This window comes from Ictalurus punctatus, chromosome 16 (assembly GCF_001660625.3).
Source record: "Ictalurus punctatus breed USDA103 chromosome 16, Coco_2.0, whole genome shotgun sequence".
NCBI classification, from domain to species: Eukaryota; Metazoa; Chordata; class Actinopteri; order Siluriformes; family Ictaluridae; genus Ictalurus; species Ictalurus punctatus.
Window position 1 is genome coordinate 8,227,393 of NC_030431.2, and position 24,374 is coordinate 8,251,766.

The following is a 24,374-nucleotide window of genomic DNA, read 5'->3' on the forward strand; positions in this document are numbered from 1 at the left end:
AAGATACAAACAAAATTGTGGTGAGACATCAGAAATATGATTAAAGAAAAAATGGGAAAACGCCACCTAATGAGATCATTATTTTAGTATTGTATAAAATCATGAGCATTGATTGTATTTGTCAGATGATCTGCAGACATCTTGACTTTTGTGACATCTAGAACCCTTGACTCTGAGAGGTTTTTATTTTTGGCTAAGGTGATTTTCCATGACACTATCAAGCTAAAAAATCTCCCAATGGGGTAAGCCAATTTTGCTTGGCTAGAATTCTTAAAACTAGCATAAATGTCTAGCCACTGAAAGACTGTAATGGGCCTAAAAACTAGACAACAATACCAAAATTTAAGCAAGCTTATTACAAGCTATGAAAGCTGAGTTATTTAAGACAGACTTACTTAAAATGTATATTTTGGTCCCTTGGTCGAGCTGACATTAAGTATTTTTCTTTTAATCTAAGATAGAAAAAAAATGAGCAAAAAAGAGCTAACAATAAGACACAATTTCTTCAAACATCATAATAAAAAAAAGTGACTGTGTCTTAAATTAACGCACCAGAAGCATTGTTATTTTTGGCATTTTTATTGAAAGAGGGAAAAACTCTGCAACATAGCTGCTCCAGTGAAAAATTAAAGTGTGCAAGTGGTATTAGTCTTAAAATAAGGAAACCCACCCTGTTCCTCTGTTGGTATGTTATGCAAACCATTGTTGTAGCTTGTTACTGGTTAAATCATGCTCAATATTAGCTGTAATATATTATTTATTATACAAATATAGATATATTTTCTTAAAATTAGATTACTTTTCTAATGCAAAACATGCTTGACAAGATTATTTGTCTTTTTACACAAATAAATAAGACTAATTTCCCCAGAAACAAGGTTTTTCTTTACTTTCCTGAAATTCCTTTTTTTTCAGTACTCCAGTGCACCTGAACTCAGTTAATCATGGGTTTGGTACCAACCCCATTTGGTACGCAGTGCGCTTCTCGGTTAACAATTAACAATTTTTCATGCAAACCATGCTCTCTTTCAGGCTAAACTGCCAGTGTGAAAGCCCCCAAAGACTCCCACCTCTCGCTTTTCCTGGTGATGTACAGTACTGTGGAAAAGATGCCTTCAAAAATAATTAAATTAAATGTTTCTGTATTTCACAAATACAGAAACTATACTATAAAGAGCGATAAACAGTAGTAAATGAAACAAATTCAATATTTGGTAGGATGACCTTTTGCTTAAAAAAATTGTAGACTCAGGTACTACTAATTTGTGCAGTTAATAAGGTGATGAGCTGGTAAGTTACTGAGCATCTTGCAGAACCAGCTACAGTCTTCTTTAGACTTTGACTGTTGTGCTTGCTTCTTATTTGTACGGCAAAATCCAGCAACCTTCAGTATGGTTTGTTTTGTCTAAAAAGTGGTCTCTTATATAATATGCTGCTTTCTTTCTGACATACAAACATTTTTATGTAACATTTAATTTTGTGCTGGAAAACTAGTGTTAGGAAATCTAAAATGTTTTGGCACTGACTTGAAAAAGTCATAAAATAAAAATCTATAACATAATTATAACACCCATATGCACACAGGTTCAGGGTCCAAAAGTCTGCCATTTTCTGAGTATGCTGGTTTTTTAGGCTATATTTCTGCCCCAAATACAGTTTATTAATTAGAAAAATAGCTTGCCATAAACTTTTTGATTTTGACCAAGAAAAAACACAGCAAATTTAATCTTCCTGTATAAAACGATTAAGATATATGCATTTTCTTTGTTATAGTGCCCCCTATGGGCAAATTGTTATGAAATTTGAGGGGTGGCTGGAAAATGACCATTTACTGTAAAGTTCATAGAAATTTAACTTTGCATTCAGAAGATATGCCTCTTTTAGTACATACATGCAACTGTCTAGAATTTAATTGGCCTGTAATTGGCAAACGTTTAGGCCAATCAAATTTGTATAATTTTGTCAACAAACTCTACTTGCTACATTTCATATTTTATGTTGATCAGATGAGTGGCCTAGGACTATTTTGAAAAAGTAGTTTTAAATTTTTTAGACAATTACAGATGGCAGAAAGTATATCAGCAAAAAGTAATTAAACCATATGGCAAAAAAGATGGAGGAGGACTCATGCATTCTGGTGATATACAGTGGTGTTTGAAAACTTGTGAGCTCTTTAGAATTTTCTACATTTCTGCATAAATATGACCTACGTCCTAAAAGTAGACAAAGATAATCCAATTAAACAAATCAGACAAAAATATTATATTTGGTAATTCACTTATTGAAGAAAATAATCCAACATTACAGATCTGTGAGTCACAACCATATGTGAACCTTTGCTTTCAGTATGTGGTATGATCCCCTTGTTCAGCAATAACTGCAATTAACATTTCTGGTAACTGTTGATCAGTCCTGCACATCGGCTTGGAGGAAGTTTAGCCCATTCCTCAGTATAGAACAACTTCAACTCTGGGATGTTGGTGAGTTTCCTCACATGAACTGCTTGCTTCAGGTCCTTCCACAACATTTCTACTGGATTAAAGTTCAGGACTTTGATTTGGCCATTCCAAAACATTAACCTTTCTTCTTCTTTAAACATTCTTTGGTAGAATGACTTGTGTGCTTAGGGTCGTTGTATTGCTGCAAGCCCCATTTTCTCTTGAGATTCAGTTCATGAACAGATATCCTGGCATTTTTCTTTAGAATTCGCTGGGATAATTCAGAATTCAGTCTTCCATCAATGATGGCAAATTGTCCTGGCCCAGATGCGGCAAAACAGGCCCAAACCATGATAATACCACCCCCATGTTTCACAGATGGGATAAGGTTCTCATGCTGGAATGCAGTGTTTTCCTTTTTCCAACCATAACACTTCTCATTTAAACCAAAAACTTCTTTTTTGGTCTCATCTGTCCACAAAACATTTTTTTTCAATAGCCTTCTGGCTTATCCATGTGATCATTAGCAAATTTCAGAAGGGCAGCATTGTTCTTTTTGGAGTGCAGTGACTTTCTCCTTGCAACCCTGCCATACACACCATTGTTGTTCAGTTTTCTCCTGATGGTGGACTCATGAACATTAACATTAGCCAATGTGAGAGAGGCAGCAATCCCTTTTGTTCATTTGTTTCTGCCATTGCAGGTATCTCCTCATGCCTCTACATAGGTCCTGGAGAAGTAACTTGACAGGCAATGTTAGTGGACATAGGAAACCAATGGGTCATAAATAGAACTCACTACTGATAAAATGCTTCTTCTGGTGTGGGGTTTATGTTGAACAATGATGCTAAATTTGAATTCATAATTTTTTATACACTGCAGCAACCCACTTAGTAATCCACCCCTGTGGCAATGTGTGGTGAGGTACTTCACCAATTCCAGTGTTTCCTGCTGTGTGGACACTGATTTCAAACAATCAGCTTAAAAGTTCCTTTCAATAGTGCTTACCACTTTTGAGGAAAAACAGCTGTTGTTGTCTTTAGCAGTTTGTCTTAATGCAAAGTTTGTACAGCTAGAAGAAGACAGTACACTAAAGAGATGTACCACTATGCGATGTTCAACAGGAGTTTTGTTGATATCACTATCAGGCCACCAAACAAAGTGCAGGAATTCAATATGGGACCTGGACATTCTGACTAGGTGGAACTTTGATTTAATATCTGTCATTATAGCAATAGGTTCATGCCAGGATCTTGTGAGAAAAACAAACAGTTTGCTGGTTAGCATGGTCTGCATGGTCTGCATGTCCTTTATGTATTACCGCAGTTAGGAAGTTTACATATTCTATTTTGAACTGTTCTTTCCTTTTTCATTTCTTTTGCAGACTCAGGGGGCATTACACTGCAACTTGATAATTATTGTGCTTATGTGGGTCCTTCTTCCTGAAAGGTAAGTTTAGACTGTAATGCCGTCTTGTGCAATCTTGAGGAATCTTTGGTCTTCCACTGACATTTCCAAGTTATTTTCAGTTGAATGTACATTTAAGTCAAGGTTGTATTACTGTATCAATAGTTATTCTATGGAAATTCTATTTGCACAGTTACACAGTCTTTTGAGACTTGAGTCCTCTTGCCTTCTCTGTCTTCTGCATTCATTCTCCTTGACATTCAACAGCTGCCCACCACACACAAGGGAGGAAATGTCATGGACCTGGTCTTCAGTCGCCTCTCTCCAGCTATAGACATCATGCTACCCCACTCCACACCTCCGATCATCACTTGGTAACCTTCACCATCACCCTACCTATCCTGCCTAAAATTAGCTATCAATACTTCTCTCCTACCCATCGAAACCTCCATTCTTTCTCTCCTTCCTCCGTAGCTTCCTGCACCCTGTCATCCCTTCCAGACCTGACTCCTTTTCCTCCCTACCATTGCAGTTAGCCACAGACACTTTCCTCGTCCATGGACCTCCTCTTCCCTCTATCCTCTACACATAGGAAGATTTCTTACCCTGTTCCTTGGCTGTTGGATGTGTTATGCAGCAATCAGAGAGAACTAAGAACAGCACAACTCGACACAGTATTACTGTGCTCTTCTGTCCAAATTCTCATCTGAAGTGACACCTGCTTAGATTGCCTTCTACAAGGAAAAGCAGGAAACTTCTGCACAAGACCCTCACAAGCTCCACAACATATTTTCTTCACTACTCAACCTACTAGCTCCTCCTGTTCCATCCTCCCTGGCTGCTGAAGACTTTGCAACCTTTTATGATGAGAAGATTGAAAAAATCTGCCAGACATTCACTTCTACCCCAACTCCTACACTACCCACTGAGGATTCATCTTCTCCTTCACTGGCACAGTTTTCTAAACTAGCAACAGAAGAGATCCTGCAGGTCATCTTGTCCTGCAATCCTACCACCTGCCCATTGGATCCAATCCCTTCCACAATGCTCCAGACCATCTCACAAGACCCCCTCCCCTTCATCACAACTATCATCAATGGCTCCATTGACTTGCTCCAAGAGAGCAAGGGTTATTCCCATCCTGAAGAAACTCACTCTGGATCCTTCTGATATCGGCAACTACCAACCAGTATCACTTCTCTCTTTTCTTTCTAAAATCCTTGAACCTACTGTCTACAATCAACTGTCCATCTACCTCTCACAGAAGAACCTCCAAGATCCTAACCAGTCTGGCTTCAAAGCAGCACATTCCATAGAAACTGCCCTTTTGGCTGTCACTGAGAAGCTACATGCTGCTAGATCAGCCAAACTGTCATCAGTCCTCATCCTCCTTGACCTTTCAGCAGCGTTTGACACATTCAACCATAAGACTCTCTTGTCCACCCTCATGAGTCTCAGAATTCATGGTGCAGCATGGCAATGGTTTGCTTCCTATCTGGAAGGTCGCCCATACCAGGTGACGTGGAGGGGATCCAGATCTGCTGGAGCTGTGCTGGAGCTGTGCTGGAGTGCTGGAGCCCTGCAGGCTCTCCACTGGTGTTCCACAAGGCTCAGTACTTGGTCCTCTTCTGTTCTCACTCTATACTCAATCTCTTGGTGAGGTCATATCCTCACAAGGGTTCTCATACCACTGCTATGCAGATTACACTCAACTCGACCTCTCCTTCCTTCCCTCAGATCCTTTTGTTTCTGCTCAGATCTCAGCATGTCTGGCAGACAGCTCATCATGGATGGCAGCTCATCAGCTGAAACTTAATCACAGAAAAACTGAACTACTGTTCATCCGAGGTGATTCATCACCATGTCAGGATCTTGTGATCTCCCTGGACAACTCTCTGATCCCACCTTCGGCAACCTTGGGGTAACCATGGACAATCAACTGTCCTTTTCATCTCACATTGCTAATCTGACATGCTCATGTCGATTTCTCCTTTACAAAATCAGAAGGATTTGTCCATTTCAAACCATACAGGCCACTCAGGTACTGATTCAGTCTCTTGACTGGACGATTGCAACTCACTCTTGGCAGGTCTTCCTCTTCAACTGATTTGACCTTTGCAACTGATCCAGAATGCAGCTGCACAACTTGTTTTCAACCTTCCTAGGTTCTCCCACACCATCCCATTGCAACACTCCCTCCACTGGCTTCCTGTAGCTGCCCGTATCAGATTTAAAACTCTGATACTTGCTGACAAAGCCAAAAATGGACCAGCACTCACTTATCACATCCCGCACTGCACCACACTCCCTCCAAAACTCTAGCACCGCTAGACTGATGCCATCATCTCTCATGCTACAAGGAAGGAATGCATCAAGACTCTTCTCTGTTCTGGCACCTAGATGGTGGAATGAACTTCCCCTAGATATCTGAACAGCTGAGTCACTTGCGGTCTTCAAATGACATCTAAAGACCTACCTCTTCCTAAAGTACTTCAATTAGCATTTTTTTATTAAAAAATTGTCTGTGTTCTTACTATATTACCTACCAATAGACTTCTAGGACTGATGGTGTGACCTAGTGAACCAGTATCGGATGTATTTATAGATAGACACTTCAAATTAGCTTTGGATCAGGGACTCTGCCAAATGCCTTAAATGTAAATGTAAGGAAAGCCACTCTTGCATGTGATGACACTGTCTTTCAGTGGACCATTAACCTCTGGAAATGTGATAAAGTCGTTTCCCTCCTGTACAGAGACCTCTAATCCTGTGATGACATAAGCAGGCACAGATTTTTCCTGACTTCTTGTACGAAGCATGCTGTTAGTTTTTCTTCCAGTTTTATTACTGCTTTAGATTTACATTTTGTATTTATATCTTGTATATCTCCAAATACTGGATCAGAAATTATGCTGGCCTGGATTTCAATAAAGCAGACTAGATTAATCATTGCCACTCTTCTTGTCTGCTGCTCTTGCAGCTTAAAAGCCTTTGCACACCATTTCATTGTGAACTTGTAGGGAAGCTTGTGGACCACATTTCTCATCTTAGAAACAGTGTTAAGTTCTAAGTATTTTGCTTCCTCCATTGCATTGCAACAGCATCTGAGAAACAGTGCAAATCCCTGGAGAACTAATTGAGATTTAATTGTTGGTCAGTTAAGGGTTCTCTCCGTATATGTGCAAGAGATCCTACACTCATTGCCAAACTGTTCCTTCAATAGACCTTTTGTCTTCTGATACCTTATTATGGAGACATGTGTTGTCAGCATTTAATGAACTCTTGAGCCTTTCCTTTTGTGAACTGAAGAAAGAAGAGTAATCTGTCTTGGTAGTTTTCCATTCTGCTTTCTACCATGTTCTCAAATGAACAGATACCATTCTTATATTGAAGAATGTCTCCTTCAAAGATGGCTTTTAGGCACATTGGTTAAACTTCGTTGCTTCACTAGAATGTCTGTCAATGCAATTTGTCACCATCATTTAACGCATGTTATTGTGTTGTGCTAGGAGTATACATGATCTGTTTCTAATCTCTTATAGCACCTGCTAACACCTGTGTAGACTGATTAGTCTACAGTCATGACATGCAGTCTCTTGATGAATATTTGACATTTATTTTATAATAATAAAATTAAAAGAAATAACAGAAAGCATTGAAAGTCCCACAAGCATGCCATTCCATTATCACATGCTGCACGCACACCTTGTGTCACGATTCCCCCTTGAAGCAGCGTGCTCTAAGCGCGAATGCACGAGCACCTGCTTTTCCGTTGTTGACTGTAATGACATCTGGACACGTGTGTTTTGTTTATGTTTCTGTCTCCTCCCTGTTCTGTCATTGGCTGGGATTTCACGTGGGTCTGAATTGCTCTCAGCTGCTAGCGGTTTAGACGCTGATTATGTCCGCATATATACCGCGCGCCTCCCAGCACACAACGCGGAAGATTAAATGTTTAGAGTTAGTTTAGCTCGTATCATAGTCATAGTCACGGTCCCTGTTTAGAGTCAGTTCGCGCTGGATTATCCGCTTCCAGTCCCTCGTCATAGTTCGTTTCTTGTTTTGTTTATATGACCCTGCTTTCCGTGACCACGACCTAGATTCCTGCCTTGCCCCGTGTATGCCTGTTTGCCAATCGCCTGACCTCTTGCATGTTTATGGATTACGTTTTGGATCACGTTTTGGATTTGTCTGCCTGTCTGTCTTTCAAATAAACAGCTGTTCATCCTGCACTTGCATCCGTCCTATCTCTGCTCCGTCACGATGCGTGACAGAATCTTCCACCAAAACATGGATGCAGCAGGAGAACGGAGGAGACACAGAACCCGGAAGTCGACGCCAACTGTCCCCGCTATGGACTCCGCCCACTTCCCACAATGGACATTTATGGAGCTTCCTGATCCATTTGATGGATTTTTCGGTGCCCCTGAGTATTTTCTGGTAGACTGTCAATACTATTTCGCCAGCCTGTTAGACCCTAAGCCAGAGGAGAAGCAATGGCTCCGATTCATGTGGTCCCGGTTCTTTGGACCGGCCCGTCAATGGGTGCAGCTCAAACTGGATAAGCACTGTAGGAACCTGGACGGTGTAGAAAAGTTTGTGGGGGAATTCATGGTGCGATTCGGGAGTCCAGAGGCGAAGGATGAGCTAGAACAACTTCTCAGGGGGGTAAGTCTGGCAGGCGAACCTGCCCTGCCGTTTACCTACTACTACAGGCAACTTCATGCAGAGCTCAACTCTGAAATCCAAGTCAAGCCTCCAGTCCCTGAGATCCAAGTCAAGCCTCCAGTCCCTGAGATCCAAGTCAAGCCTCCAGTCCCTGAGATCCAAGTCAGGCCTCCAGTCCCTGAGATCCAAGTCAGGCCTCCAGTCCCTGAGATCCAAGTCAGGCCTCCAGTCCCTGAGATCCAAGTCAGGTCTCCAGTCCCTGAGATCCAGGTCAGGCCTCCAGTCCCTGAGGTCCAAGTCAAGCCTCCAGTCCCTGAGGTCCAAGTCAAGCCTCCAGTCACTGAGGTCCAAGTCAAGCCTCCAGTCCCTGAGGTCCAAGTCAAGCCTCCAGTCCCTGAGGTCCAAGCCAAGCCTCCCGTCCCTGAGGTCCAAGCCAAGCCTCTTGTCCCTGAGGTCCAAGCCAAGCCTCTCGTCCCTGAGCTCACGTTCAAGCCTGCTGAACCAGTTGACCAAGCTCTGCTAATATCTAAGCCTAATGACCAAGCTCTGCTCACGCCCCAGTCTGCTGACACGCCCCGCCAAGCTCTGCTCACGCCCCAGTCTGCTGACACACCCTGCCAAGCTCTGCTCACGCCCCAGTCTGCTGACACGCCCCGCCAAGCTCTGCTCACGCCACAGTCTGCTGACACGCCTCGCCAAGCTCTGCTCACGCCACAGTCAGCTGACACGGCCACCCAAGTTCTGCTCACGCCCGAGTCTGCTGACACGGCCACCCAAGTTCTGCTCACGCCCGAGTCTGCTGACACGGCCACCCAAGCTCCGCCCATGCCCAAGGTTCACCTGGTGACCTCAGAGCCTCAGCCTCCCTGCTCAGCTGTGGGCGTCGCTCAGCCTCCCTGTTCAGCTGTGGACGTCGCTCAGCCTCCCTGTTCAGCTGTGGACGTCGCTCAGCCTCCCTGTTCAGCTGTGGACGTCGCTCAGCCTCCCTGTTCAGCTGTGGATGTCGCTCAGCCTCCCTGTTCAGCTGTGGACGTCGCTCAGCCTCCCTGTTCAGCTGTGGACGTCGCTCAGCCTCCCTGCTCAGCTGTGGACGTCGCTCAGCCTCCCTGTTCAGCTGTGGACGTCGCTCAGTCTTCCTGTTCAGCTGAGGTCGTCGCTCAGCCTTCCTGCTCCATGGCAAACATCGTTCCCCCCTTCTGCTTCGAGGCGACCCATGCTCCTCTCCCTGGCCGCAAGGCGACCCACGCTCCTCTCCCTGGCCGCGAGGAGACCCACGCTCCTCTCCCTGGCCGCGAGGAGACCCACGCTCCTCTCCCTGGCCGCCAGGAGACCCATGCTCCTCTCCCTGGCTGCACGGAGACCCACGCTCCTCTCCCTGGCCTTACTGGGGACGTCGCTCCGCCTTCATGCTCCGACGAGGACGTCGCCCTGCTTCCCTGCTCCTCTGAGTACAGTGCTCTGTTTCCCTGCTCTGCCGAGGACGTCGCTCTGCCTTCATGCTCCGACGAGGACGTCACCCTGCTTCCCTGCTCTGCTGAGTACAGTGCTCTGTTTCTCTGCTCAGCCGAGGTCGTCGCTCAGCCTCTCTGTTCAGCTGAGGACGTCGCTCAGCCTCTCTGTTCAGCCAGGGTCGTCGCTCCGCTTCCCTACGCCGCCAAGAACACCGGGCCGTTTCCTGGCTCTGCTTGGGACATTCAGCCCAGGGGGCCGGTGCCGCCAATGAAGTGGGATGACTCATGGCACTCCGGGAGGAGTGCCTTTGGGGGGCGGTTCTGTCACGATTCCCCCTTGAAGCAGTGTGCTCTAAGCGCGAATGCGCGAGCACCTGCTTTTCCGTTGTTGACTGTAATGACGTCTGGACATGTGTGTTTTGTTTATGTTTCTGTCTCCTCCCTGTTCTGTCATTGGCTGGGATTTCACGTGGGTCTGAATTGCTCTCAGCTGCTAGCAGTTTAGACGCTGATTATGTCCGCATATATACCGCGCGCCTCCCAGCACACAACGCGGAAGATTAAATGTTTAGAGTTAGTTTAGCTCGTATCATAGTCATAGTCACGGTCCCTGTTTAGAGTTAGTTCGCGCTGGATTATCCGCTTCCAGTCCCTCGTCATAGTTCGTTTCTTGTTTTGTTTATCGACCCTGCTTTCCGTGACCACGACCTAGATTCCTGCCTTGCCCCGTGTATGCCTGTTTGCCAATCGCCTGACCTCTTGCATGTTTATGGATTACGTTTTGGATCACGTTTTGATCAGCTCTTGAAACAGCTTGAAACAGCTCTTCATCCTGCACTTGCATCCGTCCTATCTCTGCTCCGTCACGATCCGTGACACCTTGCAGTCAACAAGCACTTAGAGTGTAAGAAAACACATTATGAATAAAAGGTATTATTATTATTATTAATAATAATTATTATAATAATAATAATGACCATTGTACCGGTATCAGCCCCCCCTTCCCAGTTTGGAATTTATAAGAAATTCCCCCATTACCTGTAGGAGGAGCACACACTAACAAAACAAGATTCAGGACTTAAGATTTTATTTGCCACATACACAATTATATACAGTATATAACTTGCAGTGAAATGAAAACCTGGCCTACTCCTCTTTGTCACGTATCATGACGTAACGGAGATAAGGTAGGATGCAATCGCAGTATGAACAGTTTTATTTAAGAGAGAGACAGGCAGACAAATCCAAAACGTGATCCACAAACGTAATCCGGTAACATGCAAAGTTTCCGCTTTGCTTGCCTACTCTGCCTCAGACGTCATTACACCAGGCTTCTCTGAGGACGTCGCTCTGCATTCCTGCTCTGCTGAGGACATCGCTCTGCCTTCCTACTCAACTGAAGATGCCACTCAGCATCCCTGCTTAGCTGAGGACGCCGCTCAGTCTCCCTGTTCAGCTGAAGACGTTACTCTGCCTTCCTGCTTGGCTGAGGATGTCGCTTCGCCTTCCTGCTTGGCTGAGGACTTGCTTCACCTTCCTGCTCCGCTGAGGATGTTGCTCTGCCATCCTGCTATCTGTTGGACAATGCCTGCTTCGTGACCTGAGGGGCCGTGAAGACATTTTGCCCAGAGGGCCAGGACCATCAGGGGAGGGAGTGTTTTCTGGCCCTCTAGGGGTAGTGCCTTTGGGGGTGGGGGGGTAGCACTGGAGCATATAGTGCATATGGCGCGCCTCCGGGTTTGTCAGTAACACTGACTTTGTTAACTTTTCATATGTGTGTTTTGTAGTGATTTCTGTCCTTTCTCCACAACTGTATTGTCCTTGGTTGTTTCCTTTATCTTTTGTCTCAGCTGTTTTGTGTTCACCTTTGATTACGTTTGTCATTTAAACCATTTAAGTATTACGCAAGTTTTCCATATACCAAGTGTTTGTTCCTCATTTCATGTTATATTTTTGATAAAATATAATATTTTATATATATATAATATTTTATATATCAAAAATATTTTGATAACATTTTTGACTTGTTCTCACCCTTGTTATCAATTCCTGCTTCAACTTGTTTATACCTATTTGCTGATCGCCTGACCTATTGCCTGTTTTTTGACCATGCTATTGTCTCATGTTTTGGATTTGTCTGCCTGCCTCTCTTTAATAAACCTCTTATATGCATTTGCATCTGTCCTAACCTCCATTACGTGACAGTCCCATTGGAATCTTATCCTGGCTCTGAGATTGTCCATCTTGTCCTCAAGAGATTGGACATTGACAAGCAGAAAACATAAATGAAACCAAATAAGAAAATTTGATAATGCTCAAAAATATTTATTAAAGAAACAAAAATGTGTATATATGGCTCCTACACCACTCCTTTGTTGATTTGGATGTATGCTTTGGGTCATTGTCATTCTGAAAGGTGAAATTCCTTTTCATCTTCAGCTTACTATTAGATACCTGTATGTTTTGGACTAAAATCGGCTGGTATTTGTATCTATGTGTGATTCCCTCAAACTTGATAAAGCCTGCAGTTCTGACTGAAGAAAAGCAGCCCTAAAGCATGATGCAGCTACCAGCATGCTTCATATTGTGTATGGTGTTCTTTGGTGGTTTTTACCTTTTGGGATTATGGAAATATTATACCTTTTGGGGTTGGTCTCATCAGACCATAACACATTTTGACACATGGTTTAGGGTGATTTAGTTGGGCTTGAATTTTTTTTGTGAGAAAGGGCTTCCATCTAGCCACCCTACCCCATAGCCCAGTCATGTGAAAAATATGAGATATTGTTGTCACATGCAGAGAGTAATCAGTACTTGTCAGATATTCCTGCAGCTTCTTTAATGTTGCCGTAGGTCTCTTGGCAACCTCCTTGGTAAAGTTTTGTCTTGTCCTCCTGTCTTGTTATTGGTAATGTCACTGTGGTGCATCAGTTTCTCCACTTGATGATGGCCTTCACAGTGTTCCATGGCACATCTAAAAAAAAAAAAAAATATATATATATATATATATATATATTGTCATGATGGAACGACAGCCGGTGCGCAAGGTAGTAAAATTGCTCCTTCTCCAACTACCACGTAGGCATGGAAGGGACAGCCCCGCATCAAAACCAACAGCGACCCAAAAACACGTGACGGTAGGGGGGAGCCACCGACACACCTCCAGCCAGTGATTGGCGCACCGTTCGGGAAAAATCCACCATCCAGCAGATGAGGGAAGAGTATAAGAGGCCACTCCTCCGCTCATCCAAAGAGAAGTATCTCGGGTGACATGTGCCCGTCGCTTCTCCCCAACACCCGTCATTTGTTTGACTTTTTTCGGCATTTTCTAATCGCCCTCTCTCTCTCTCTGTGCGTGTGTGGTGTGGGCGAACTCCCCACCAGGTGGAATTTCATCGATGGGCTTATCGGCCGGGGGCCAGACCACTCGGACAGCTGAACACCCTCATCTGCATGACCAAAAGGTGGCTCCAGCCGGACATACATACCGCCACCGAGGTGGCGGAAAAGGTGGCCATGGACCGGTTCCTGAGGGCTTTACCACCCACGGAGCACCAGGTTGTGGTGTGCATGCATCAGAGACGCCCCAGGAGCTCCTGACTGCCCTGGAGTGCGTGCTGGCCACCCTGGAACTCGGCCAGGAAGAACGGCAAGCCCGCAGCCCACCCCTAGGGGTCTTGCCCCACCGGTCCAACCGGCAGCGCTGTCCAGGCACCTGGAGGACCCTCCGGAGTTCACCTGTCTGTAAGGCACCCGTGGATGAACCCATGCCCACATAGCCGGAACTAGAGCCAACCGAGAAGGTCCGAAAGACATGGTTGGTGAGGTGCACCCTCCATGCGCCGAACCCACCGAAAGCCCCTACCCTGACGGTGTGGGTCGAGGGGAACCTGGTCACCGCCTTGCTGGACACCAGGAGCACCGTGACCCTCACCTGACCGACAGTCCTACCCAAAGAACTTGGCCAGAGTGGGGCCATCACCGTAACCTGCATCCATGGGGATACCCGGGAAGTCCCGGCGGCCGAGGTCCAGATCCGGAGTAAAGCTGGGGTCTGGCCCCTCCAAGTTGGCGTTAGTCCCGATCTCCCAGTGCCCCTGCTCCTCGGAAGAGACTGGCCAGAGTTCCAGACCGACCCAGCGCTAGGGTCCAGCAAGACACCTCAGCGCATGAAGGAGAGCCGAGCCCGGCAGGCCTACTTGGCACAGGACAATGGGGACGCCACCGTGGAAGGTAAGCCGCACACACATTCTAACCCAATGTCGTCTGTATTTTACCAGGTGAACCGGCAGGGGAATTTTGGACTGGAGCAGAAGGAGATCGACCGCCTGAAACACTGCTGGGCCCAGGTGTGAGTGATAGAGGGGATCGACCAGGACCCTAACCGGACCTTCCCTCCTCCTACTTCCTCGTCCAGGGTGGCCTCCTCAATCAACGGGCCTGCCGCTGAGGGGAGCAGGTAGACCTCCTCGTAGTGCCCAAGCCCAGAACCCAAATACTGATGCACCTGGCCCACACCCATCTACTTGGCGGCCACTTGGGGGCATGAAACACCCTGGAGAAACTGAGGGATCGCTTTGTTTAACCGGGAATGGATGCGGAGGTCCGGGGCTTCTGTCAACAATGCCTTCAGTGCCAGCGTACCACCCCACGAAGGCCCCCGCCGGCACCTCTTATCCCTCTGCCCATCATAGGTGTTCCCTTCGAGCGGGTCGGCATGGACCTCGTGGGGCCATTTCTCAAATCCACCCAGGGTCACGAGTACATACTCGTCATCCTGGACTATGCCACCCACAAACCCAAGGCGGTACCCCTCCGCAAAGCCACCTCCTGCAATATTGCAAAAGAGTTGCTGCTCCTCTTCAGTCGGGTGGGGATACCCAAGGACATCCTGACCGACCAAGGTACACTCTTTGTCTCTAAGCTAATGTCTGATCTGTATCGGCTGTTGTTGCAGGTAAAACACCTAAAGGTGTCCGTCTACCACCCCCAGACCGACGGGCTCATCAAGAGGTTTAATCAAACCCTAAAGCAGATGTTACGGAGGGTGGTGAATGAAGAAGGGAGGAATTGGGACCTCCTCCTGCCCTACGTCCTCTTCGCCGTCCGGGAGTGCCCCCAGGCCTCCACGGGCCTTTCCCCATTCGAGCTCCTCTTTGGGTGGCGGCCTCGAGGACTGCTGGTCGTGGCCTGGGAGGCCTGGGAGGAGCAGCCCTCCCTGTTCCGCTCAGTCATTGAATACGTACAGGAAATGCAGGAGAGGATCGACCGAGTAGCCCCGATCGTCCAGGAGCACCTAAGAGCCGCCCAAGAGCAGCAGAAACGAGTGTATGACTACCCAGCACTACCCCAGGAGTTTCAGCCTGGCGATCGGGTGCTCCTCCTGGTAGCGAATGGTGGCTGTATGTTCCTGGCCCGGTGGCAAGGGCCATACACTGTCCTCGAGAGAAAAGGGGCTGTAAACTATCGCCTACAACAGCCCTGTAAGCGAGCAGAAACACAAACCTACCACATAAACCTGCTAAAGAAATGGCTAGAGCCAGCACCAGTGGTGTCTGCGTTCATGACCATAGAGACAGGCAAGGAGGAAAGTACCTTGGTCCAGCTGGGGGAAGACCTCACTCCTGGACAAAGGCAGGAATTATCAGAGCTAGTAGGGCAGTTCACTGATGTATTTTCTACTTCCCCAGGAATGACCCAGCTGGTACACCACGAAATCAAGACCCCGCCGGGAGTGGTGGTGTGGCAGCGGCCCTATCGGGTCCCGGAGGCCCGCCACTAGGCTATAGAGGAGGAAGTTGGCTGGATGCTGTGAGATAACATCATTGAACAGTCCAATAGCCCCTGGTCCAACCCCATCGTGGTTGTACTGAAGCCTGACGGAAGCATGCGGTTGTGCAATGACTTCCGGAAGCTGAAACAGGTGTCGGAATTCGACAGCTATTCCGTCCCTCAAGTGGACGATCTAGTGGAGCAGCTGGGGAGGGCCCGCTTCATATCCACCCTGGACCTAACCAAGGGATACTGGCAAGTCGCCCTAGCCCAAAGGCGAGACCAAAGATAGCCTTCAGCACGGTGGACAGCCACTGGCAATACCGTGTCCTCCCCTTTGGGCTGCACGGAGCGCCCGCGACATTCCAGCAGCTAATGGACATTGTCCTGCGGCCCCATCACGCCTTCGCAGCCGCCTACCTAGATGATGTGGTCATTCACTCCTCCACCTGGTTGGACCACCTGTTCCACCTGGAGGAAGTCCCGAAAGAGCTCCGGAAGGCCGGGCTGACCGCCAATCCCAAAAAGTGTCACTTGGGGCTGGGTTATCCTCGGCCGACGTCAAAAAAACAGGTACGTGCCTTCTTGGGGTTGGCGGGGTACTACTGTAGGTTTGAGCTTTACTTCTCCTCCATAGCCTCCCCTCTCTCAGATCTCACAAAGAAAGGCCAGCCGGACAGGGTGAAATGGTCTACAGACGCCGAGCGAGCATTCCAGGCCCTAAAAGAAGCCCTCACCAGCAGCCCCGTGCTACGTAACCCAGACTTCGCCCTCCCGTTCACCGTGCACACAGATGCTTCCGAGACCGGGCTGGGCGTGGTCCTCTCACAGACCTTTGACGGGGAGGAGCACCCGGTCCACTACATTAGCCGAAAGCTGTCCCCAGTTGAGAGGAGATATGCGGCCGTGGAGAGAGAGGCCCTAGCCATTAAATGGGCCATCGAGGAACTACGGTACTACCTGGCCGGCCGGCACTTCGTCCTAGTGACCGACCACGCCCCACTCCAGTGGATGGCCAAGGCCAAGGACACCAACGCCAGGGTAACCCGGTGGTTCTTGGCCTTGCAAGATTTCTCGTTCCAGGTCCAGCACCAGGCGGGGGCCCACCATGGTAATGCAGATGGGCTCTCACGACGAGACACACTCTGGGCCCGCCACTCAGCGGTAGTAGGCTCGGAGCTGAGAGGGGAGTACTGTTGCGACGGACCTACAGCCGGCACGCAAGGTAGTAAAATCGCTCCTTCTCCGACTACCGCACAGGCACAGAATGGACAGTCCCGCGTCAAAACCGACAGCGACCCGAAAACACGTGACGGTAGGGTGGAGCCACCGTCACACCACCAGCCAGCAAATGGTGCGCCGTTCGGGAAAAATCCACCATCCAGCAGACGAGGGAAGAGTATAAGAGTCCACTCCTCCGCTCGTCCAAAGAGAAGTATCTCGGGTGACATTTGCCGGTCGCTTCTCCCCAACACCCGTCATTTGTTTGACTTTTTTTCGGCATTTTCTAATCGCCCTCTCTCTCTCTCTGTGCGTGTGTGGTGTGGGCGAACTCCCCACCAGGTGGAATTTCATCGATGGGCTTATCGGCCGGGGGCCAGACCACTCGGACAGCTGAACACCCTCATCTGCATGACCAAAAGGTGGCTCCAGCCGGACATACATACCGCCACCGAGGTGGCGGAAAAGGTGGCCATGGACCGGTTCCTGAGGGCTTTACCACCCACGGAGCACCAGGTTGTGGTGTGCATGCGTCAGAGACGCCCCAGGAGCTCCTGACTGCCCTGGAGTGCGTGCGTGCGTGTGTTCTCTCTCTCTCACTCTCTCACAGACGACTCGGACCCAGACAAGGCCACTGCTTGCTGAGCATACACACGGCGTTGCCTGACAGCACGAGAAATCCCTCACACGGCCAGGAACCACTGACACGCCCCCGGAAGAACTCTGAAACACCAGCCGCACGCAAAACCCCACACACCCGCACATCTCCTCACCCCAAAACACAAAAACAAAGAAAATAAAAGCAACCATCCCTTATCACCTGACAAACGGCCTCCTGTGTGTCTGTGCTCTTCCCCTCATGGGCTATTTCCCTACAATATATATATATATATATATATATATATATATATATATATATATATATATATATATATATATATATATACACACACATATATATACACACATATATATACACACACACATACACCCCTCTCCTGATCAGTATCTTTCAACAAGTTCTATGCTAATCATGGCTTCAGCATTCGGATGAAAGATGTGAAGAAAATCCTACTCCAATCTCAGCGTGCTGGCTCTGACTGAGACCTGGATCCATGCTGAGAACACTGCCACACCCGCTGCCCTGGCCTCCGACTTCAACTTCTCCCATACCTCACGCCCCAACAGACGAGGGGGTGGTACAGGTTTGCTTCTCTCCAAAACATGGAAATTTACCTGCCTTTCTCCCTCTTGCTCATACACGTCCTTTGAATTTCATGCTGTTACAGTCACTGACCCTGCCAAAATGCACTTTCTTGTTGTTTACCTCCTCCAGGTCAACTGGGGAAATTCATCGATGAATTTGACACGCTACTGTCCACCATCCCAGATGATGGAACTCCTCTTCTGGTCCTTGGTGATTTCAACATTCATCTAGACAAGCCACATGCAGCCGACTTTCTTACTCTCCTTCCCACATTCGACCTCAAGCAGTTCATCACACCAGCAACCCACAAAGCTGGTAAACAGCTTGACCTCATCCTCACACGTAATTGCACCACACATAATCTTCTCATTACTCCTCTCCACACCTCTGACCATTTCTTTATCCAGTTCTCTATTTCTCTCCCCTCACCACCATCAATGTCTCCTCCCTCTATCTCTTTTCGTCGCAATCTTCGCTCCCTTTCCCCCTCACATTTCTCCTCCGTTGTCACAACCTTACTTCCCTCCGAAAGCCACCTTTCCTCACTTGACCTAAACACCGCAACCGACATGCTATGTTCCACTCTAACATCTTCTCTTGACAGCATATCCCCTAACCTCCAGACCTGCTCGCACATCACCCTCTAGTCCTTGGCTCTCAGAAGCTCTGCATAGCAACTGGGTCAAACTAAGCGCATCTGAAAGGAATTGGCGCAAATCAAACAACACAATTGACCTAACCAATTACCAGACACTTCTCTCTTCTTTTTCCAATAGCATCTCCATTGCTAAAGCCACATTCTACCAAGAGAAGATTCTTAGTTCTCCCAACACCCGCATTCTTTTTAAAACCTTTTCCTCTCTACTCTGTCCCCCTCCTCCCCCTTCCCCTACTTCTCTCACTACAGATGACTTTGCGACTTTCTTTACCAACAAGGTTACATCAATCAGAAACCTGTTCTCAGCCCCAGACATGCATAGACTGACTCCTCCTCCAGGTAACTCCCAACTGACTTCCTTCTCTCTCCTCTCAGAGACTGATGTCTCTAAACTCCTCCTCTCTAGCCATCCCACAACCTGTCCTCTTGACCCTATCCCTTCTCACCTTCTTCAGTCCATCTCTCCCACACTATTACCTGCACTCACACACATCTTTAACACATCAGTCTCTACTGGCACATACCCTACCTCATTTAAGCAAGCCCGGGTTACCCCACTGCTTAAAAAACCATCACTCAACCCTGCTATAGTTGACAACTTCAGACCTGTTTCCCTACTCCCTTTTCTTTCGAAAACTCTTGAAAGAGCCGTTTTTAATGAACTCTCAAATTTTCTCACACAGAACAACCTCCTGGACACCAAGCAGTCTGGCTTCAAGAGCAACCACTCCACGGAGACTGCTCTGCTTTCCGTCACTGAAGCCTTACGACTAGCAAGAGCAACCTCTAGATCATCTGTCCTCATCCTACTTGACCTCTCTGCTGCTTTCGACACTGTGAACCATCAGATCCTCCTGTCAACTCTCTCCAGCCTGGGCATCACTGGAACGGTTCTGCGCTGGGTGGAATCCTATCTCTCTGACAGATCCTTCAAGGTATCATGGAGGGGAGGTATTTCTGAAACTCAGCAACTCACAACTGGCGTTCCACAGGGGTCACTTCTGGGTCCACTCCTCTTTTCTATCTACACCACATCTCTAAGGCAGGTGATTGAGTCTCATGGCTTCTCATATCATTGCTATGCTGATGACACCCAGCTCCATTTGTCCTTCCAGCCTGATGATCCATCCGTCTCTGCACGCATCTCTGCTTGCCTTTCGGACATCTCGGTGTGGATGAAGGAAAACCATCTTAAACTTAACCTGGCAAAATCTGAGCTTCTCGGAATCCCAGCCTGTCCCTCAATCAACCACAACCTCACTGTACAGCTCGGCTCACTTACACTCATGCCAACCAGGACGGCCAGGAACCTTGGGGTGATTCTTGATGATGGTTTGACCTTTGCAGACCATATCTCAGCAACTGCAAGGTCCTGTAGGTTCATCCTTTACAACATCAAGAAAATCCGACCCTACATCACCAAACAGGCTACACAGATTCTAGTCCAGGCTCTTGTTATCTCTAAACTGGACTACTGCAACTCACTGCTTTCAGGCCTCCCAGCCAGCTCCATCAAACCCCTTGAGATGATTCAGAATGCTGCAGTGCGCCTCGTCTTCAACCAGTCCAAGAGAACCCATGTCACACCCCTCTTCATCTCCCTCCACTGGCTTCCTGTAGCTGCCCGCATCAAGTTCAAGGCCTTGATGCTCACCTACAAGACCTTGTCAGGAACAGCACCCTCCTACCTCAACTCTCTCCTGAAGGCCTACATTCCCTCTCGCAATCTGCGATCGATTAGCGACCGACGTTTAGCAGTTCCAACTCAGCGTGGCGCAAGGTCCCTTTCCAAAACCTTCACACTAACTGTTCCTCAGTGGTGGAATGCACTTCCAATCTCAATCCAGACCGCAGAATCTCTCACCATCTTCAAAAAACAACTAAAGACCCACCTCTTCTATGAACACCTAACAAACTCATAAAAAAAAAAAAATGCACTTACACCTCTACTCTGCACTTTGCTTCTTCTGGAATTCAATTAATAGATCTCGTATGGTAGCACTTCTTGTATTGTTCTCTGCTTGATATCGCTTTGCTTGTATCTTTCTCATTTGTAAGTCGCTTTGGATAAAAGCGTCTGCTAAGTGAATAAATGTATGTAATGTATAAATGAGAAAACGTATCTGTACTTAGCGCTGCACCTTATGCCTGATCACCCCTTTGCACATGATCTCAGAATCTTGCCATGTATCAAGTTTCTAGCAAATCCATACAAACAATCATCAGTTAAAACTGTTTCAGTAAATTAGACTCCACCTCATTAGAATTGATTTACTTATGGCAGCCATACTGTTGACAAATATCAAAATGTTTTTGATCATTACTGAGGGTCACACTCTGCTGAGTTTTGATAGGACAAAAATCCTAGGACAAGTTCTATAAAGTAGGTTTTGCTTCAGCTGTGTTAAGGTTTAATATGAACACAGTACAGTATAGTACAGAAAACAGCTTCACACATTTTGTTTCTATTCACCAGGAAATGCGGAAGTACAATGAATGAATGAATGAATAAATGACAATTCAGTTGCAATCATCATTCTTCCTGCTCCTTGCACTTAGCAATATACTGTAATTAGCAAAGCATGTAATTGGTGACTAAGGCTGATCGTGATATTAGTTATATATTTTTTTTATTAGTCATTAATCCCATGTTTCATACAAATACACTACACCAGGGTTGTCCATATTGTGAGGGCCAGATTAGACCCCAACAAAATACCAGAGGGTCTTCTTTTAGCTGCTCCCCTTAATGGTCGTCACAGCGGATCATCTCCATTATGGAAATCTGGTTTTATGATCTGCATATATTTGATTTGGCACAGGTTTTACACCATACGCCTTTCTTGATGCAACCCTCCCATTTTATCCAGGCTTGGGACCAGCACTTACAGTATACTAGCTTGTGGACCCCCAGACAGGGTGTGTGTATCCAGTCCTCCAACAAGCATTGGAACAGCAAGGCCAATTCTTTTGTTTTTGTTTTTTGCTATACACTGAATACATTTGAGTTTGAGATCAAAAGATGGACATGAGACAATAGATCAGAATTTCAGATTTCATTTTCTGATATTTAAACAACTTAAAATATGGCATCCTTGGTGGCAGACCACCCAGTTTTTAGGTGAGCAAAAGTATACAAACAAATAGTATTAAAGTAATTTAAAGTAAATTAACACTTAATAGTTGGTTGCATATCCCTTGCTTGCAATAGCTATATAAAGACTGCAACTCAATGACATCAACAAACTTCTACATTCTTCTTTTGTGATGCTTTTCCAGGCTTGTACTGCAGCTTCTTTCAGTTGTTTGTTGTGGGGGTTTCCTCTCTTCAGGAGGTGAAAAAGGAGCAAAAATGCTCAATTTGGTTAAAGTCTGGTGATCGACGTGAATGTCTAAAATCGGCCACTTTTTGGACAGTAGATATTTAGTTACATTTGTTGATTTCTCCTGTGTATTACCTTCTCAGAAAACCTCCGACCTGTCAATTACAATGGTGGCTGCACAAGAACACGATACTATTAGACATGCAGAATATCACTATAAAACGATGTACTGTCCTCAACCCTGCTACTCTTCTTCCAACAGAGAGAGACAAGGAACCACATGATTGTGTTGTACGGACTAATGAACTCTGCTCTCCTAGAGTCGACCTGAAGGAAGTTCCATTGGAAAACCCAGATTTGATCCATTTTGTGGACGGGTCTGCATCACGTGACTAAGAGACAGGTAAAAATCGAGTGGGCTATGCAGTAGTAACCAAATACGAGACGGTCTGTCAGGAAGTCTCCCCTCAAATGTTTCAGCACAAGCAGCAGAACTATATGCCCTCATAGAGGCATGAAGACATCCTGAGGGACAGTCAGTAAATCTCTCCACAGACAGTAGATACGCCTTTGAGGTACTACATGATTTGGGGACAATTTGGATATACAGGAATGTCCTGACGAGTTCAGGAACACACATAGCACACCACAAACTAGTCTCTGACCTACTATACGCAGTCCTACTCCCCAAAACTATTGCAGTATGCAAATGTGATGCACATACTAACAAATCAGATCCTGTCTCCCTAGGTAACGAGCGAGCGGACCATGCAGCGAAACAAGCAGCAGTAGCAACGCCGTAGACTTCAAAACTTGTGCATTTTCCTCTAAAACAGAAACCACTCCTTGTTTACAGGTTTCAGAGCTCCAAGCGTGAGCTAAAGCAGGGAAAAAGGCAGTATGGCGCAAAGCAGGTTGTTCCGTCGTCAACGGTGTGTGGGGGTGCCCACAAGGCCGCACTTGCCTCCCCAAATACATGTTCCCATATTATGCAAAGTTGACGCATGGGAAGAACCATGCATCAAAAGGGGGAATGATAGCTGTGAAAACAGCATTGGTTTCTCTAATTACTCTAAAAAAAAAAAAAAAATGAATAAATAAAAAAATTGTTTACACTGTTTGTGCAACTCATAACGTGAGTTGAGGTTTGAAGGTAGAGAAGGCCATGTCCCTATGTCCAAACAGGACTCAGACGTTGTACTGATAATGATAATCTCCAGTGATAAAGGCATACCTTTTGTGAGCCATGCCCTTAAGTAGGTGAGTGAAGATTTAGGTATTGAATTAAAGCAGCACTGTGCATATCATCCAGCTAGTGGTGGGGTGTTAGAGAGAGAAAATGGTACAATATAAAACAGACTGAGCAAATGCTGTTCTGAAACAGGCTTAGGATGGGCTTAACCCCTTTGGGATACTGTTTGGGAGGCCTCCACACACAGGAATTGGGCCTGTGACAGTTCCCCTTCCTGACGCTGCAGCATGTGATTATGCAATGTTAAGTTTCTGTGCAACCTTGTCCTCTGCTCTGCACTCTATCCACAAGCAGGTAAAGGCAGCATTTCCAGCCACGGGTCCGCTGCATGATCTGAAGCCCAGAGAGTGGATCATGTGGATCAGTGGACTTCCGCAGGACCAGGTGGAACAAGCCACGGTGGTCTGGGCTATTCCAGGTTTGTCTTTGTCACTCATTCAGCATTGAAAGTCAACCAGAAAGCCACATGGATGCGTGCGAGCCACTGCAGGAGAGTTCCAGAACCGAGCAATGCGCTGGAGAAGACGGGACTTCGACAGAAGGAGTAGAAAGTGATTCGCTATCAAGAGGCCTCTAGGAGAACCGACGCTCACAAGCGACGTTCTTCATATACACACCCCACACACATGACACACTGCACTCAAATACACATTCTCACACCAGTTCCTTGTGGTTACACAACACAGAGACACCAAGTAGTATCTAGTAGCCTGCGAAATCACGGACATGTAGTTTTTGGAGAAAATGTTGACGACACGGAAACTGTACTCTTAGGAGGACTGAACTTCATTAGTGCGTTCTATATAGCCACGTGACCAGGACAGAGGTTAGATGATGTGACTTTGCTACCGCACCTTTTACAGCCCAAAGCTCCCTGACCACAGACTACTGTTGAAGACTAGACAGAAATCATTACATGTCGACCTGCACATTGTTGTGGATAAAAATGACATGAAATAAACACGAGAGAGACCTAG

General features: G+C 46.7%; 1 pseudogene; it reads left to right on the plus strand.

The window, feature by feature from the left end:
• Positions 1-4,941: 4,941 nt before the first annotated feature.
• LOC128635233 (uncharacterized) lies at positions 4,942-13,743 on the plus strand (annotated as a pseudogene).
• The last annotated feature ends 10,631 nt before the right edge of the window (positions 13,744-24,374 follow it).